The 15,250-nt window shown below is 65.4% G+C and overlaps 2 long non-coding RNA genes across 2 annotated transcripts; both read left to right on the plus strand.

The window, feature by feature from the left end:
• The first annotated feature begins 1,799 nt into the window (after positions 1-1,799).
• On the plus strand, positions 1,800-2,292 carry LOC136992222 (uncharacterized). The gene is made up of 3 exons (XR_010884305.1): positions 1,800-1,830; positions 2,033-2,128; positions 2,271-2,292. It is a non-coding gene; the product is annotated as an uncharacterized lncRNA (long non-coding RNA).
• A 6,991-nt stretch (positions 2,293-9,283) lies between these two features.
• On the plus strand, positions 9,284-9,809 carry LOC136992223 (uncharacterized). The gene is made up of 3 exons (XR_010884306.1): positions 9,284-9,368; positions 9,497-9,562; positions 9,764-9,809. It is a non-coding gene; the product is annotated as an uncharacterized lncRNA (long non-coding RNA).
• Positions 9,810-15,250: the final 5,441 nt, after the last annotated feature.

Consider the following 15,250-nt stretch of genomic DNA (forward strand, 5'->3'; position numbering starts at 1 on the left):
GCGCGGGGGCGTGGGACATGGCGCGGGCAGGGCACGGTGGGGCTGGGCATCTCACGCAGCCTTTCTTTCTGCCCACAGCTGCTCTGCCGGCTCCCCAGGCCCTGCTGGCTCGCCTGCTGGTGAGTAGCGGGGCCCCGGGGAAGAGCTTTTGGGGCCAGAGCGAGGGGAGAGGGTGGGAGAGATGGTGCCGAGGCCGGTGCCGGGCGCCCCGGGAGGAGGCAGGAGCGTGTTGGAGGGTGCCTGAGCCTCCCTGCCCGTCGGGGGCTCCCGCTCCTCCTGGGGGATGGCAGTGCCCAGGCGAAGCCATCGGCTGCCTGCTGCCAGCCAGGGCAGTGCCGACTTCCCTGCCTGCCTGCCTGCGGGGCAGCCGCGGCTCCTGGGGCAGGTGTGAGCCCGTCTCTCTCCTGCCCTGGCCTAGGTGGTGGCGGCGGTGGCTCCGCACGCAGGCGGTGGCCGTGGAGCCGCGGCCCTGCAGCTGCTGCAGGCGCTGCCCGGCACGATCCACGGAGCCGTGGGGGCGAGCTGGGCCGCGGAGATCCCCCTGCTGCTGCAGCACCTGGCAGGTAAAGTGCCGGCGGGAGGGAGAGGCTGGGGGCGGAGGGGGCAGCAAAATGCTTCAGCTCTCCAGCCTGGTGGAGGGCAATGGTCCCGGGTTTGCTGGCGCTTGTCAGCCCCGTGGCCTGAGGCTTTGGGGCGTCAGACTGCAAAGGAGACCCCCGGGCTCTCCCGTGCTGCTCGCTGGGATAACAGCGAGGACTTTGCTTCCTCGGGCTTTGCAGGAACAACCGCCAGCTCCCTGGACGCGGCCGAGTGGGAGAGCCTTCTGCTGAAGGTACGACGTCCCTGAGGGGGTCCCAGCTGGATGGGGCAAACGAGGGGGCAGGAAAAGCGGTGGGAGGAACCTGGGGGCTCCCTGTTCGGGCACCGAGCGGCACGGGCACTTCCCGAGCCCCCGGCACCTGCCCTGGCCATGGGTGCTGCCCGCTCGGAGGAGCCGCTCTCGGCACGTGGGGCACGGCTGAGCACGAAGGCAGCCGAAGGCCGGGGCAGGGGCTTCTGGAGTGGCCCCATGCCGTGGCACCGCCTGCTTCTGGCGTGTGCGGAGCCCAGGGGACTCAAGTGGCGCGTTAGGGGAAGAGCGAGAGGCAGGTTGCAAGAGGGGCGGGTGGGGAGACGGACTGTCGTGAGGGGGAGCTCTGCCCCGACAGTCTCTAGGGCCACTTGGATGTACAAAAGGCCCTGGCCAAGGGCAGGGGAGCGTTTGCTTCATCTCCCGCTTTGCCCTAGTTTCTGCGAACGTCGCTGGAGGTCATCAAGAGTGAGGCCTGGACCGTGGGCCTGAGCTGGGAGCTGAGCCGGCAGCTGGGCAGCTCTCCCCGCCTGTCCTGGGAGAAGGTTTGTTCCCTGCGTGGTGTCGCTGCCGCTTGCACACCCCGAGGGCTGCAGCGGCGGAGGCGCGGGAGGCTCAGGCCAGGGCGAGGGCTGGCGGTGGCGCTCTGCCCCGTGGGCTGGTTTCCCTGCTGCCCACTCTTTCCCCAAGAAGGTGCTCGCGCTCCCCTCCGTGCTGGGCTGGTGGCAGGGCTGGGCTGGCCACCGGCCGCTGTTGGGGCTGGCGCCGCGGGCACCGGCACAGTGGGGTTGCCGTGGCCTGGCCCTCTCCCGCCAGGCCGGGCTGTCACCGCAGCTGGGGCTCGGCCTCTTCTCTTGCAGCGGTTCCTGTACAAGGCTCTCGGCACGGCCCTGGCAGCTTGCGGGTGCCTCCGCCACGTGCGAAAGCAGACGCTGGCACATCTGAAAGCAGCCAACTTCGTGGAGCTGTGGGAGGCACAGGTGAGGATTTCTCGTGTCGCCCTGCTTTCCCGAGTGTCCCCTGCGTGTCCCCGGGGCAGAGGGGCCCTGCATGCCCTGCTCCAGCCCTTGCTGGCGTTCTGTTCACGCCCGTTTCCCTGGGGAAAGGTCCTGCCTGGCCGGTGGAGCTGGCCAGGGCTGGGCGTTGGGGCTGGAGCGACTCCCTGTTTCTGCTGCGTTGCAGGGAATGGTTTCAGTTGTGTCCCGCTGTGCCGAGAGCCACTTCCAGCTGGCTTTGTCCTCGGTGAAGGAGTTCACGGGGACTTTGAAACACCAGAAGGTAAAGAGCCTGTGGTGGTGTTGTGGGGAGCTGCGCCACCGGTCGGGCGCAGGGCAGCTCTCGCCTCGGGAGCGTGTGGAGTCCCGGGCACAGCGGGGCCGCGGGCTGACGTCTCGGTGCTTCTCCGGCGACCTCCCGGCAGAGCGACACGGTGAGGACCCGCGCTACTCGCGCTGCGCTGATGGTGACGTACGGCCAGATGGCGCTGCGCGCCCCCAGGGAGCAGCTGCTCGCCCACGTTGAGAGAGACGTGGTGGGGAACGTCCTGCAGCTCTACCGCGAGGGCTGCCAGGTGGGTGCTTGGGGCGCGGGGCAGAGCCGGCCGGGTGCCGCCAGCTCCAGCCTCTCCTTGCCCTTCCCGTGCGCGCCTCTCCCGTCGCAGCCGTGCCAGCACTGCTCGCCCTGCTCCCTTGGGCAGGGGTCCGCAGGGTCTTTCCGGCCGGCAGCGGGGCAGCTGCTTCCCTCCCCTTGGGAGGCTCCTTCCCAGGAGGGGAGAGAGGTTTCCTTGCTGGGGCGCAGGTGCCGAGCTGGGGTCCGCGGGGTTCCCGGAAGGCATAGTGTCCTCCCCGTGCTGTGCTTGGAGGCAGATTCCCCCCAGCCCCGCTGCTCTTTCCGCCCTCGGACCTGCGAAGAGCTCAAAGTGTGTTTTTCTCCTCTGGGATCAGGATGCACAACTGAAGCTCTCCCTGGCGCAGAGCGTCACTGAGATCAGCCTTGCCATCCAGGCTGCGGTCACCGGCCCCGGGTTCGAGCTCTGCTGCAAGCGGGAGCTGCTGCAGACCCTGCTGGTGAGTGCCCAGAGCTGGGACCGTTGCCCAGGGCAGCTGTGGGCTCTGCATTTGCGCAGAGGTGCGATGGTCTCCTGGGGCATTGCACAAACTCCCACGGGCCCCGAGCCATGTCCCAAACCGTTGGGGGACGTGGGTGCTGGCGCTCGGGGCTGTGGCGGGGAAGCGTGGTGCATCCGGGCGCCAGGGAGCTGCCGCCTCGTCCCACGGGACCCTTGTGGGAGCCGTGGGGGTGGCGGTGCCGGTGCCTGCGGGGTCTGGCAGAAGAGCCTACGGCCAGGACGGGTGGGAGGGCTCTCCCGCGCCGCTGCCCACTTTGCACGTGTCTGCCTGTGACTTGCAGGAGGTGATTCAGGAGGAGCCCCAGGAGTCCCCGGTGCACCCCCGGGCCCTCGTGGCCATGAAGCAGTTGAGGTAGGGTCTGTCCCCGGGCTGTGGGAGTCGCTGCGTGGCCCAGCCCAGCTGGCTGGCGTGGCTGGGGCTGCGGGCGTTGGATTTGGGGCTGTTGATGGGGACAAAGGCAGTCGTCCTCTGACTCGCTCTGGAGAGTGCTGGTAAGCCCCTTCTCTTTCTTCCCTCCCTTTTTTCTCCTGGCAGCAAGCTGCAGCCCCATCTGAGCAGGGAGGAAAACTGCAGCCTCCTGGCTCAGTGCTGCCAGGGCGTCGTGTGCCTTCGTCGCCCGGAGCAGACGGACATGAGAGGGGAGACGGCGGCGGCTGCTCCACGCGCCCTGGTACCCGCTGGCCCTTCTGGGCCACCCCTCGGTGGGGGCCCAGCTCCCAGCGCCCTGCGCTCTGGCAGCTGCTGGCTGCGCTGGCATCTCCGTGGGGTGCCCGGCCTCAGCCCCCCTTTCTGGTGTCAGGGTGTGCAGGCGCCCTCTCTGCGAGCGCTGGGCCAGTTCATGGCAGCCCTTCTCCGCGCAGAGCTGGCCCCCATCTGCCTCAAGGACATGGTGCAGGTGAGTGTCCCCGGGGCGGTAGGGAAAGCGTCACCGCTGCCAGAGTGGGGCAGAGCCGTGGGGATCCCGCCTGCAGGGCTGGTCCAAGGAGGGGAGCTTCCCTGTAACTAGGTGCAACACCCAGACTGGTGGACAGTGAAATGGTCCTAGTTTCAGGCTCCCTTGCCCTGATTTCACATCCAAGCTCTTCCCATCGGCCACAGCTTCCTTGCAGGCAGCTCGCAGTGTCCTGCAGCCCCCTAGAGCAGCCAGAGCCTCTCCCCAGCCGCAGTTGTGAGCGAGGGGCGCTGCACAGGTCAATGCTGCCCGTGGCGAGAGCAGCCTGGGCTGAGGCCGGAGCAGGGAGGTTCCCGTGGGGAAGGGCTCCTCGCCCGGGGCCGGGGCACCCGGAGAGACTGGGGCTGTGGGGTGGCAAGGCCGGGAAGGGAGGGGGCTGGCGAGGGTCATTGGGCAGAAAAACGCCCATGGTGAGACAGGTCTGCCCGTGCCCAGGTTCTGCGGTGCTGGCTTGCCTCGACCCACGCGTGCGAGAGGGAGAGGGCCCTGCAGGTGTGCGTCCAGCTGCTGGGCGCTTACGAAGACGGACGCGAGCACAGGGTGAGCGGGGACGCCACACGCGGGGAGCTCTGCCTCGGCAGGCGCCGGACTTCGGGTCTCCCGGGGCCGTGGGGCAGCCCCTCGTTCACCCCTGGCTCAGCCACGGCTCGGGGGCAGCACGGCCGGGAGAGGGCGAGCAGCCGCGGGGCTGACGGTGACCTTTTTGCCTGCCTCTCGCTCCCGCAGCGAGACCGCGCCTGCGAGCAGTTCGGCTCCCTGGCGGGACTGCTGGGGCCTCTGACGTGCGACGTGTCAGCCGTGTCCCGACAGCGGGCAGCGACCTGCCTTGGCCACCTGCTCCAAATAGGAGGTGAGGAGAGCGGCGCAGGGCCGTCCGCCGCTGCTGTCTGAGGGCAGGACGTCGTCCCCGGTGCCAGAGACCGTCCCCCTCCGCGGCTGGCCCCTCGCCTGGCTCGCGAACCCACTGTGCCATGTTGGGGGGGCCCTGGCTTCGCGTGGCCTTCGCCGTCCTCCCTCAGATCCTCCATTATCCGCACGTGGGGCCAGAGGTTCGCTCCCTGCAAACGTGACTCCCCTTTCTCCCAGCTCCAGCTGAGACCACAGACGTGGTGCCCTGGACCAACGAGATCGGGCACCTGTGTGAGAGACTCGGCACCGTCACCTCCGAGTCTCTGCTGGCGACCTCCGCCAACATCGCGAAGGTAACTGGCCCCTGAAACGTGGGGTGGGGGCCTGGTGACGGGCTCCTGCCCCTCTCCCTGCTCCCTGCAGGGTCTCGCGCCGTTCCCCGAGCGAGCTGTCGCGTGGGGACATGTGGCGTGAGCATGGAGCAGCAGGCTGGAGATGTGTCTGTCCTTTTGCTCCACGGCAAAGGAGCAGATGCCATGATGTGTGTGTGTGTGTGTGTGTGAGCGCACTGCTCTCAGGACATGAGTTTTGCATCCGAGCAACCTGGGACGTGGTCTCTTGCGTTTCTGATTTCTCCCCAGCTTGTTTGCAAGTATTTCCCCCGAGGCCAGGCCACAGACTTCGTGAGCACCGTCGTGGAGAGCTTGCTGTGCGCCAGGCGTGTGTGCGCGCGGGCCGCTGGGCGGTGGACGCTCACCTTTCTGGGGGAGTGCGGAGAGCAAATATTCCAGGAGGAGGTAAGAGAGGCATTTTTTTGCATTCGCCTTTGGCTGTTCTCTGTTGTTGGCTGTTGGCCCCGAAGAAGGACGGGGAAAAGACGCACCGAGCCGTTCTTTCTCGCCTTCCTCCTTTCAGGTGCCTGAACTCGTGCGCATCCTTTACACCTGCCTGCAGAGCACCCGGCAGAGCACCCGCAGGCGCTTCGTGCTGCGGGCGATGTTCCTCCTGGTCCGCTCTCACCAACAGCCGGTGCTCAACAGCCTCCTCCAGAAGCAGCTGCCCACAGACAGGTCTGCGCACTGGCCCTTCCCCCTGCCGTCAGCCCCAGCCCCAGGGCGCGCCTGCGTGGGGGGTCCCGGTCGGAAGCAGGTGGTTTTTCCCCAGGAAAGGCTGAGCGCTGCAGGACCGTGGGCCAGTGTCTCTGCCCTGACGCGGGCCTTGCCAGCCCCGCTGCAGACAAGGAGAGCGTTTGGCCTCTTGTGAGGACGTCGCAGGTAGCTGAGGATAGGGGCTCACGGGCAAGCGTCTGTTCCCTTGCAGCGACACGGTGGAGGTGTGGAGGAGCCTGGGGAGAAGCGCCCTGGGACGCCAAATCCTGGAGCGCTTAGCCAAAAAATTGAGGGCAGCTGGAAAGAGCAGCCACGGGAGCGACTGCTGCACTCAGGAGCTGGGCAGCAGCCAGGCTGCCTTGGAGCCTCGCACGGTACGGTCAGCGGCAGAGGTGTTAGTGCTGCTTCGCATCTACTTTCCAACTCGTGCTTCAGCGCGAGGGAGTTTTGTGCCCTGTGCGAGCGCCGGTGGAGCCTCGCAGGGTGCTGTGCCGGGGCAGTGGCAGCGTTAGCGGTGTGGGGAGCCAGGACAGTTTGCCGTTGCTGGGCCACACGGCCATCGCCGCAGTGAGAATTGGAGACAGTAAAAGCCCCCAGGCTGGCAGGGGGACGTGGCCGGTGGGAAAGCCCTTGTTTTACCAGGTGGTTCTTGGCTGAATTTCTCTGTAGATCACCCGCGCCCTCTCCGAGGTAGTGTCCGTCCTGCGGAGCAAGAGGCTGGTCCAGCACCTGCTTCCCTGCCTGCTTCCCGGCCTCCTGGGGCAGGTCAGCGAGACGCTGGGGGAGGAGATGGCGCTGTCCCTCGGGGAGCCGGGGAGCGATGACACACCGGGCAGGTGAGGAGGGGCAGGGGCAGGGCTGGCCTGTGGCCCGGGTCTTTGCTCGTGTGGTTCGTGGCCTTGCAGGCACGCCCGACTGTCCCGCTGGCGCTGGGCTGCCTCCGTGGGGAGGCAGGACTGGTCGCTGCAGGGCAGCGTGCCTGGGGATTTGGCCGCAGCATGGCCGTTCCCGCCCGTAGACTCTGTGTGGCCAGCCAGGGGCTGTCGCGGAGCTCCCCATAGCGCCGTGCTCTGCCCGCGCTCCCGCTGCGCAAGGGCAGGAGCAAGTCGGTGCTGTGTGCCGCCTGCAAGGTGCTCTCCACAAAGCGCTGCTTAGCAGAGCCGCTGGGGATTGCCCTGGGCATCTGGCATGGAGTCAGCCGAGGGAGCCTGGGTTTTCTCCTGCCGTCCATGGGTTTGGGGCAGGACAAAGGATGAAAATGCCGGTTTTTGGTTAGCTTGAGACTTGAAGGCTGCAGAGTGTCATTTCAGGGGTACTTTGCCTCTCCCTCAGTGGAGTTTAGGATGAGCAAACAAACAGCTCCCATAGCGGCGGAGCTGTTCTAGCTCTGCTAAAGAGAAATCTTCCCCCAAACTTCTGTGACCGGAGATTTCTTGGGTTTTTTTTTTTTACCAGACTATTTGTGGAGGCGATGGAGCTGGTGCTGGCAAAATGCCTGGAGGAGCGATGGCTGCAGCTGCTCCGGGAGCAGGGAGTGTGGGCGTCCCTGGCAGACCCCCGGGCTCACACCACTGGCGTGTGTCTCCTGGCGAGGTGAGAGCCGCCGGGATGCGCCCTGCCGTGTCGTGGGGGCTGTCCTGGGGAAAGGGCTGCTGAGACCTTCCTGAGCGCCCGGGAGCTCTGCTGAGGTGCAGAGCAGCATCTGCGTCAGAGCGGGAGAAGTTGGGAGTCGCGGCCCGTGGCCGTCCCGCACGATCGCGTGTCATGAGCCTGCTTGTGCTTTGTGCGCAGTGTGCTGCTCCGCGCGGAGCTCGTCCCGCAGCGCCTGGTGCAGAGCCTCTTCCCGTGGTTGGATTCGCGCTCGACCAACCTGCGGCTCACGGCCACGGCTTTCTTTGCTGAGGTGAGGCAGCAGCAGGCAGGGAGGGCTCGGAGGGGTTCCTGCGTCCTGCCTGGTGTGAATCGCGCCCGATGCTAGTGGCCATGTGGCTTGATTGCAGCTGATGAAGGACAAAGTGGTGGAGGAGAGGAAGCTCCTGAAGCCCCTCTTAGAGGCCTTAGCAGCAAGATCACGGGACCCCGTCAGCGCCGTGCAGCAAATGGCCGTGAGAGGCGTGGGCAACATGGCCAGTGGAGCGCCCACGAAGGTGAGATGGCCTTTCCTGGGCTCCGAGCGCAGCCTGAACTCGCGAGCTGCCAGTGGAGAGCTGCCTGGGGTCTGAGGAGCCTGGAGAGACGAGCTGAGGCAGACGCGGGGCTGTGCTAAGGCCACGCTCCTCGCTCTGATGTCAGCAGGGTGGCAAAGGGGACGCTGGGTGCAAGTTGGGGCTCCCTGGGCTGGGGTTTGCTCTGGGCTTGCTCTAGCAAGCGCAGCGGTGAAGAGCAGCGGTGAGAGGCAGGAATAGTGAGCAGCTTGTGTGCCCGTTGCTTCGCAGCTGCGGAGGCACAGCGCAGCCGTGGTGGAGGTGCTGCTCGGGGGCCTGGAGGACGTGGCCGGCGCAGAGGTGGCTGCCGAGAGCCTGCTGGCGCTGGCGAAGGTGCTGGGGCAGCTGAAGGCGAGGGCCGTGGGCTCTGCCTTTGAAGAGATCGCCAGGTCCACCCGGGCGTTCTTGGGGGCGGTAAGTGAAGCCGCTCATTCTCCTGTTGGCGGGCGAGAGCCGTCCCGGTGCCGCCGTCCCCTGCGGACAGCGCCCCGGTGGTGCCGAGCGGTTTGTACACGGTGCCCTCGTTAGCAGCCTGCCAGATGGGCTTTCTCGATCGCAGGAGGAAGAGGTTCTGCGCTGCTCGGCCTTCGACCTCTACAGCGCCCTGGCCTCGTCCGCCTCGGGGAGGAGGTCCTTATTCAGCAGAGAGGTGCAGGAAGCATTTCCCAGCCTCGTGCTGCACCTCCGGGACCCGGCCCCGGCCGTCTCCAATGTAAGAGCCCCCGGAGCGCCTTGCAGAGCCGCAGGAAGCCCCGTGGCGCCAGCAGAGCCGTGGTGCCGCTCCTGCCTGCGCAGGGCTGCCGGCGTCTGCTCAGACCCCTGCTTGGACGCTGCCGCGGTGAGGTTTCTCCCTCGGCACCCAGGCAGGCGAGCAGCATCCCCGTGACAGGACCCGACGCTCTTTTCCAGGCATGCAAGGTCGCTCTCCACCTGTGCGCCCCATTTCTGGGGTCGAAGAGGGTGCGGCGGCGCATCGCTGCGAGCGCTGGGCTGAGCGCGGCCGAGCTGCAGGACGAGGTCTGCGGTCACCTGGTGAGTGAGCTCTGCGCTGGGGCCTGCGTCCCTGCGGCCGGATGCCCCGCGGCTCCTGCACCGCAGGGCCGCCCGGCCGTGGGTGGGCGGAGGGGCGTTGGCAGCTGGAGACGAGCTCCCACGTCCCTGCTTTTCCCCAGGCCCGAGACTGCCCCGCGCTGCTGGAGAGGCTCTTCAGCACGGCCCAGAGCTGCTGCACGGGGAGCTACCAGGCGTCGCAGGCGGCAGCCGTCATCGTCCTGGGTGAGAGGCAACACCGGGCTCTCGCGCTCCTCCCGGCTGCGTCCCCGGGTCGGGGTCAGGGTCCAGGGCCGGGGTTGGGGTTTAGGGCTAGGGCCATGTCCTGACAGCTGCGTTTCCCCGTGTGCCAGGCGTCCTCCAGGACACCGCGCCAGCCGAGTGACTCCAGCAACGGGACCTGGCGTTCCTGTTGGGAGGTATGTGATAGTGGCCGGGCTCCCGCCTCGAGGGACAGGGAGGCATCCGGAGGCCCCGTGGGTGCCGGGCCAGGGACGCTGGTGCTGAAAGCCAGCGCCCGGGGCGCCCAGGCTCCTGGCCAGGGAAGCCACCCCCGGCTGGGCTCCGTGGGGGAAACGGCTGCCAAGCACCCATGGTGCCTCTCTGTATTGTCTTTGCAGCTCAGCAGAGGCGGCAGCGTGCCGAGGCCTCCTGTGCGCAGCGGGCGGCAGCCCCGGTGCCCTGCGCTGGGGGACCCCAGCACCCCGGGGCAGGAGGGCAATAAAGCTCCGTCCACCCAGGGAAGGTGTCGGCTGTGTCTGAGCTCTCTGGAGGTCTTGCGCTGACCCCGGCCCTGCCGCCCCCAGAACATGGCCCTGGTGCCCCCCAGCCGATCCCTGCCCAGGGACGCAGCCTGGGGGGAGTAGGGACACGGGGGAGCGGAGAGACCGGGGGTGAGTGGGGGGCACTGGGGGGCAGCGGGAGGTGCCTGGGGGCTCCGGGGACACCGCAGGGCACTGGGGGGCACTGGGGTGGGACTGGGGATGAGAGGGGCCCTGGGGATCCTGGGGGAAGTGGAGGGACCATGGGGCTACGGGGGGCCCCAGGGGTCACTGGGGAGGCACCTGGGGGTGAGTGCAGACCTGGGGGCGGAGCTGCTCTCCAGGGGCGGGGCCAGGAGCATGGGGCGGGGCCAGGAGTGTGGGGTGGGGCCAGGATCGTGGGGCAGGGCTGGGAATGGGGCCAGGGCAGGGCGAGCCCCAGGGGTGAGTGTGGGCTGCCGCGGTTGGGCAGCTCGATTTGGCCCCTGGTGGCGGCTGTCCGCCCCCCTCCCTCCCTCCCTCCCTCCATAGTGACCCGGGTGCTGGGAGGGAAGCGGCGGCGGCCTCAGGTGAGGAGCGGCGGGGCTCAGCTGCGGGGCCACGCCAGGCTGGGCCAGGGAATAAAGCTCGAAGGGCCGCAGCCCAGCACCCTTGCTCCCCCAGCGCTGCCCAGGCTGCCCCAGGGCCGGGCCCTCCCCGCGGGGCCGCCCCAGCCGAGTTCCCAAGCACGGCCCGGGGCCGCCCGGGATGGGGCTGCTCCTGCAAGCCCCGCACACGGGCCAGCGGCAGGGGTAAGCTGGAGGTTGCGTCCCGAAAAGAGGGATTTGGGGGCCACATGCCAGGGCAGGCAGGAAGGGAAGTTGTGAGGTTTTGGGGCCAAAAACGGAGACTTGGGGATGCATTTTTGAGCTCAGAAACGGGGGCTTAGCCATCTGTTTTTCTGGTTGAGAACAGAGACTAAGTTCCCCGTTTTTGAGTCAAAAATGGGGACTAAAATCCTGCGTTTCTGGGGCTGCAAACACAGGCTAGTTCGAGCACTTTGAGGACCAGAAATGGAGCCTTAGTTGGCTGCCTTTGCGTCTGAAAACAGGCTAAGAAGTCCTGCATTTTGGGGGCTGGAAAGAGGGGCTTTTAGTTGGCTGCCTTTGTGGTTGCAAACAGCGAGGCCTGTGTTTTGGGGGCCTGAAGTGGAGCCTTAGTTGGCTGTTTTTGCTACTCAAAATGGAGACCAAGTCCTCTGTTTTCGGGTCCAGAAACGGAGACTGAGACGTGTTTTGGGGACTTGAAAACGGTGGCGAGGTTGACTGTTTTGGGGGCAAAAAGCAGAGGCTGCATCCTGCATCTTTGGGGCCAGAAATGGAGGCTCAATGGGCTGTTTCTGTGGCTGAAAATGGAGGCCAAGTCCTGTGGTTTGGGGTGGCTTCTCGCGCGGTTGGAGCAGCGCGGGGATGGGGGGGGGGTCCTGGGTCAGATCGGGACCGTGTCGGGCAGGGGGATCCCAGGGGCAGCGCTGGGGAGGGTCGCGGGGGGGCAGGGGCAGTGTCGGAGCTGACCCGGGGCCGGCGTCGGGAGAGTCCGGGATCGGCGTTGGGGATGGCGGGGCCGCTCCGGGCTCTGCGGCCGCTTCCGGGTCCCGGGCAGGGGGGGCGGGACGGAGAGGAACGGAAGCGCCACAGGGTCAAACCTCACTGAGCGCTGCGGCATGCAGGGAATTCTGGTCTTCCGGCACCGGGCTTCCGGGCGGCCATTTTGATCTGCAGGGCATTCTGGGAGGTGTAGTGTTCCGGCACCGAGCATCCGGGCGGCCATTTTAATATGCGGGGCCTTCTGGGAGACGTAGTCTTGCCATTATGGGCTTCTGGAGGACCGTGTTGCGCCTCTCGAGGTGGCGGCAGGTTACTCCTCTGCAGGCGGGTTCTCACTAGCTGGCTGCGTTGTTCTCTGTGGCAGGCCGGGAGCTGTAGTTCCTGTGCCTTCTCAGCCCTGCAGCAGTGGCCCTGTCTGTCTGTCCTTCCCTGAACATGCGCCGTTCACACCAGAGTCCCCGTAGGTCATCGGGGACAGTGGAATTTCCCTGTTTTTCCCTGGTACAGGGTTAGGGTTTAGGGTTATGGCCATTTAGGGTTAGCGTTAGGGTTAGGTTAGAAGGCTGGGTTTGGGTTTGGGTTAGGCCTATTTGTTGGCCGTGTAGACCCCTTAGCACCCCCCTAGTGCGCTCCGGACTACTCTTTCAGTCTTCCTGCTGCCCCAGAGCTGGATCTCGGATATCTAGACCCCTTCGGACCCCTCTTGTTCCCCCAGAACCCTTCCGGAGACCTTGGTTGTGCCCCAGAGCTGTCTTCCGGCCCTGCACAACCTCTCTTGTCCCCTCAGACCACCTCCGCACGTCTTCCTTGCTCCCCCTTTTTACTTTTTTCCCTACCTACTCCCCCTAGCACCCCTCTAGTGTCTTCCCGACTCCTCTTTGGGCCTTCCTTGTTTCCCAGAGCTGTCTCTTGCACCTCGAGACCCCTTAGGACCCTGCTAGTCCCCTCAGAATCCCTGTGGAGCCCTTCTTCATGCCCTGCAGCCCTCTGTTGGCCCTCCAGCCCCTTTAGCAGTCCTCTGTTCTGCTTTGGCTCCTCCTTTAGCCTGTTAATTTCCCTCTGCAGGCCTCTGTTGGCCCTCTAGACCCCTTAGCATCCCTCTAGTGCACTCTGGACTATTCTTTCAGCCTTTCTTTGTGCCCCACAGCCCCTTTAGCTGGGGCGGCCCTGACAGTGGGACGTGAAAAAGACGCCTTGGACTACATCCAGCCGAAGAAACGTAAACCGAAGGATCTGAGTAAATAACTGCTTGTCTAGGTCTGTTACCTCACAACACATTGCCAGAGTTTTTTTTTTTATGAACGATCCTCCTTGGTGAAGCGCCTGTTCGTTCCGTGAATATTAGTGCAAAAACGCGTACATTACTGACCCTTTAAAGCGAGTCCGTGGCGCTGGGGTAGCGTGCGTAGTGAAGCCTAAATCCCATAATAACTCCTTTTGATGTCGTTCTCTTCTACGAAAGCCCTTAGAGCAGATGAAAACATTTCTCGTCCTCTTTTGTTTGTCGAATGGACCACGATACCGAGAAAAACCTGCGGCGAAGGAGACGTAGCAGTGGGTTTCCCTAGAGAAGGTGTCTTGTGCTGTACTTGAGGGCTTACCGTGCGTTTTGTCAGAGGGTGGTGAACGGCCGCTTTCCTCTTGGGCGGCCCCTGGGGAGCAGAAAGTTGTGCCTTGGAGGCAAACTCTTTCTTGCAGCTGGCTTTGAAGAAGCTGGCTAGCCATCCAAAGTAATGACAATGCTGTGGAGTCGCTGGAAGTGCTTAAAAGAGCGTCTTTCCCTTTTAGAGAAGACAATGCGCTTTCCTTGCTAATCCCTGTAGTAACGGAGCCAGGTAAGTGGTACCTAGGTGAGCGAGCTGTTAGTCTTTCTCCCATAGGAATAGCCTTTAGGCTGTGATCGCTGCTGGAAAAGGCCGGCTATCTTAGAAACGGAACGAGCCTTTGGTGGCACTACAGGAAACAAGCTAAAAAGGTGATGGGAATAGTAATGTTTTCATGCTTTAACGTGGCAGACGTACTGTGTGCCAGCATCTCGTGCTGTTTAATAATAAAAACTGAGCAGTCTGTCAAGCAAATAGCGCGGCTTGCTTTGGCTGTTTATTTTGTTTAACAATCAGTAAAGGCAGGAGGTTGAAAGTCCTAAAGAAGACGGTTGCTTCTTGAACGGTTGCAAATTGTCCCATTGAGTAGGTGGGTGGGTTTTTTGTTTTTTTTTTTAGCGCAGCCTCTGCCTCTTTTTTGTCTGTGGAGTATTCTGCAACGATGTTCAAAGGAAAGCTCTGTTACTGAAGCCTCTAGGAGAAGCGGCTCGAGCACGACACGCAGCGACTCTGCGCCTCGCAGCAGGCGCTGTAAATAAGGGCGGATGAGCTGAGGCGAGGGCGGTGAAATCTCTCCAAAGGGCGGGTGGGCTCTGCGGCGGTATGCGGCGGTGGGCGGGTGCCGAGGGCGGGCGGCAGGAAGAGGGGCGGGACGGAACGCGATGGCCACGGAGCGAAGGGCACGAGGCTGAGGGAGCGGAGCGCCACCCCGGCGCCGGGCATGCCGGGAGCGGTAGTCTTCCGGCACTGGGCTTCCGGGCGGCCATGTTGCTTTTGCGCGGCATGCCGGGAGCGGTAGTCTTCCGGCACCGGGCTTCCGGGCAGCCATGTCGCTTTTGCGCGGCATGCCGGGAGCGGTAGTCTTCCGGCACCGGGCTTCCGGGCAGCCATGGCGCTTTGGCGCGGCACGCCGGGAGCGGTAGTCTTCCGCCACTGGGCTTCCGGGCGGCCCTTTTAGTCTGCACGGCATGCTGGGAGCTATAGTTTTCTGGCAGGGGTTTTCCCGGCAGCCGTTTTAGTCTGCAGGGCATGCCGGCAGGTGCAGTCTTCCCGTACTGGCCTTCTGGGAGACCATGCTGTGCCTCTCGAGGTGGCGGGAGGCGCGGTTCTCCGTCAGCGGGGTTCCCAGCAGCCGTTCGCGTTGTGCTCTGGGGCAGGCCAGCAGCTGTACTTCCAGGTGCCTGTGCCTTCTCCGCCCTGCAGCAGTGGCCCGCTGCGTGTGTGTGGTCCTTACCGGACACGTGTCGCTCGGGTGTCGAAAAAGCAGTACTGCACCGTGGCGCATGCACACGGCGGCCGGCCGTGCTCCCTGCTGCCCTCGGGTGTCCAAAAAGCGGTATTGCACCCGAAAGGGGGACGCGCATGCGCACTGCGTTCCACAGAGCTCACTGCTGCTCTCGGGTGTCCAAAAAGCGGTATTGCAGCCACAACGGGGACGCGCACGCGCACTGAGTTCCGGCGCGCACACGCTCAGTGCCGGTCGCCGTGTTCGCCGCTGCTCTCCGCCGTTTCGGTAACGGGTAAGCGAATAGAGCGTGCTCGTCGCCCCTTCGCGGTGCTCACGGAGCGGTGGCGCAGAGCGCTCCTCCTTATCGGTGCTTCCTGGCGCCGCGGGGACGGGCAGTGCCGTCTCGGAGCTGCTCCGCGGTGCTCTTTCACCGGGGCAGCACTGGAGCCTGCTCGCTGGTCCCCGCCGCTCTCGCGGCCACGGGCACGGGCAGCCTCGGGGCGCTCGCTGGGAGCCCCGGGCTGCCGCGGCGGGCTGCGGTTCGCACGCGTGAGCCGCCCGGCTGCAGCGCCGCGCCGCGAGCACGCGAGTGCGCCATTGCGGGTCTCGCCTCCCTTCGTGCTCCCCCCGCCCCTCGGGCTCCCCCGGCTCCCCCCGCCCCTCGGGCTCGGTCCAAGCCGGCGCGTGCGCAGCGGCGGGGAGCAGGGAG

Source organism: Apteryx mantelli, chromosome 5 (genome assembly GCF_036417845.1).
Source record: "Apteryx mantelli isolate bAptMan1 chromosome 5, bAptMan1.hap1, whole genome shotgun sequence".
In the NCBI taxonomy this organism is placed as follows: domain Eukaryota; kingdom Metazoa; phylum Chordata; class Aves; order Apterygiformes; family Apterygidae; genus Apteryx; species Apteryx mantelli.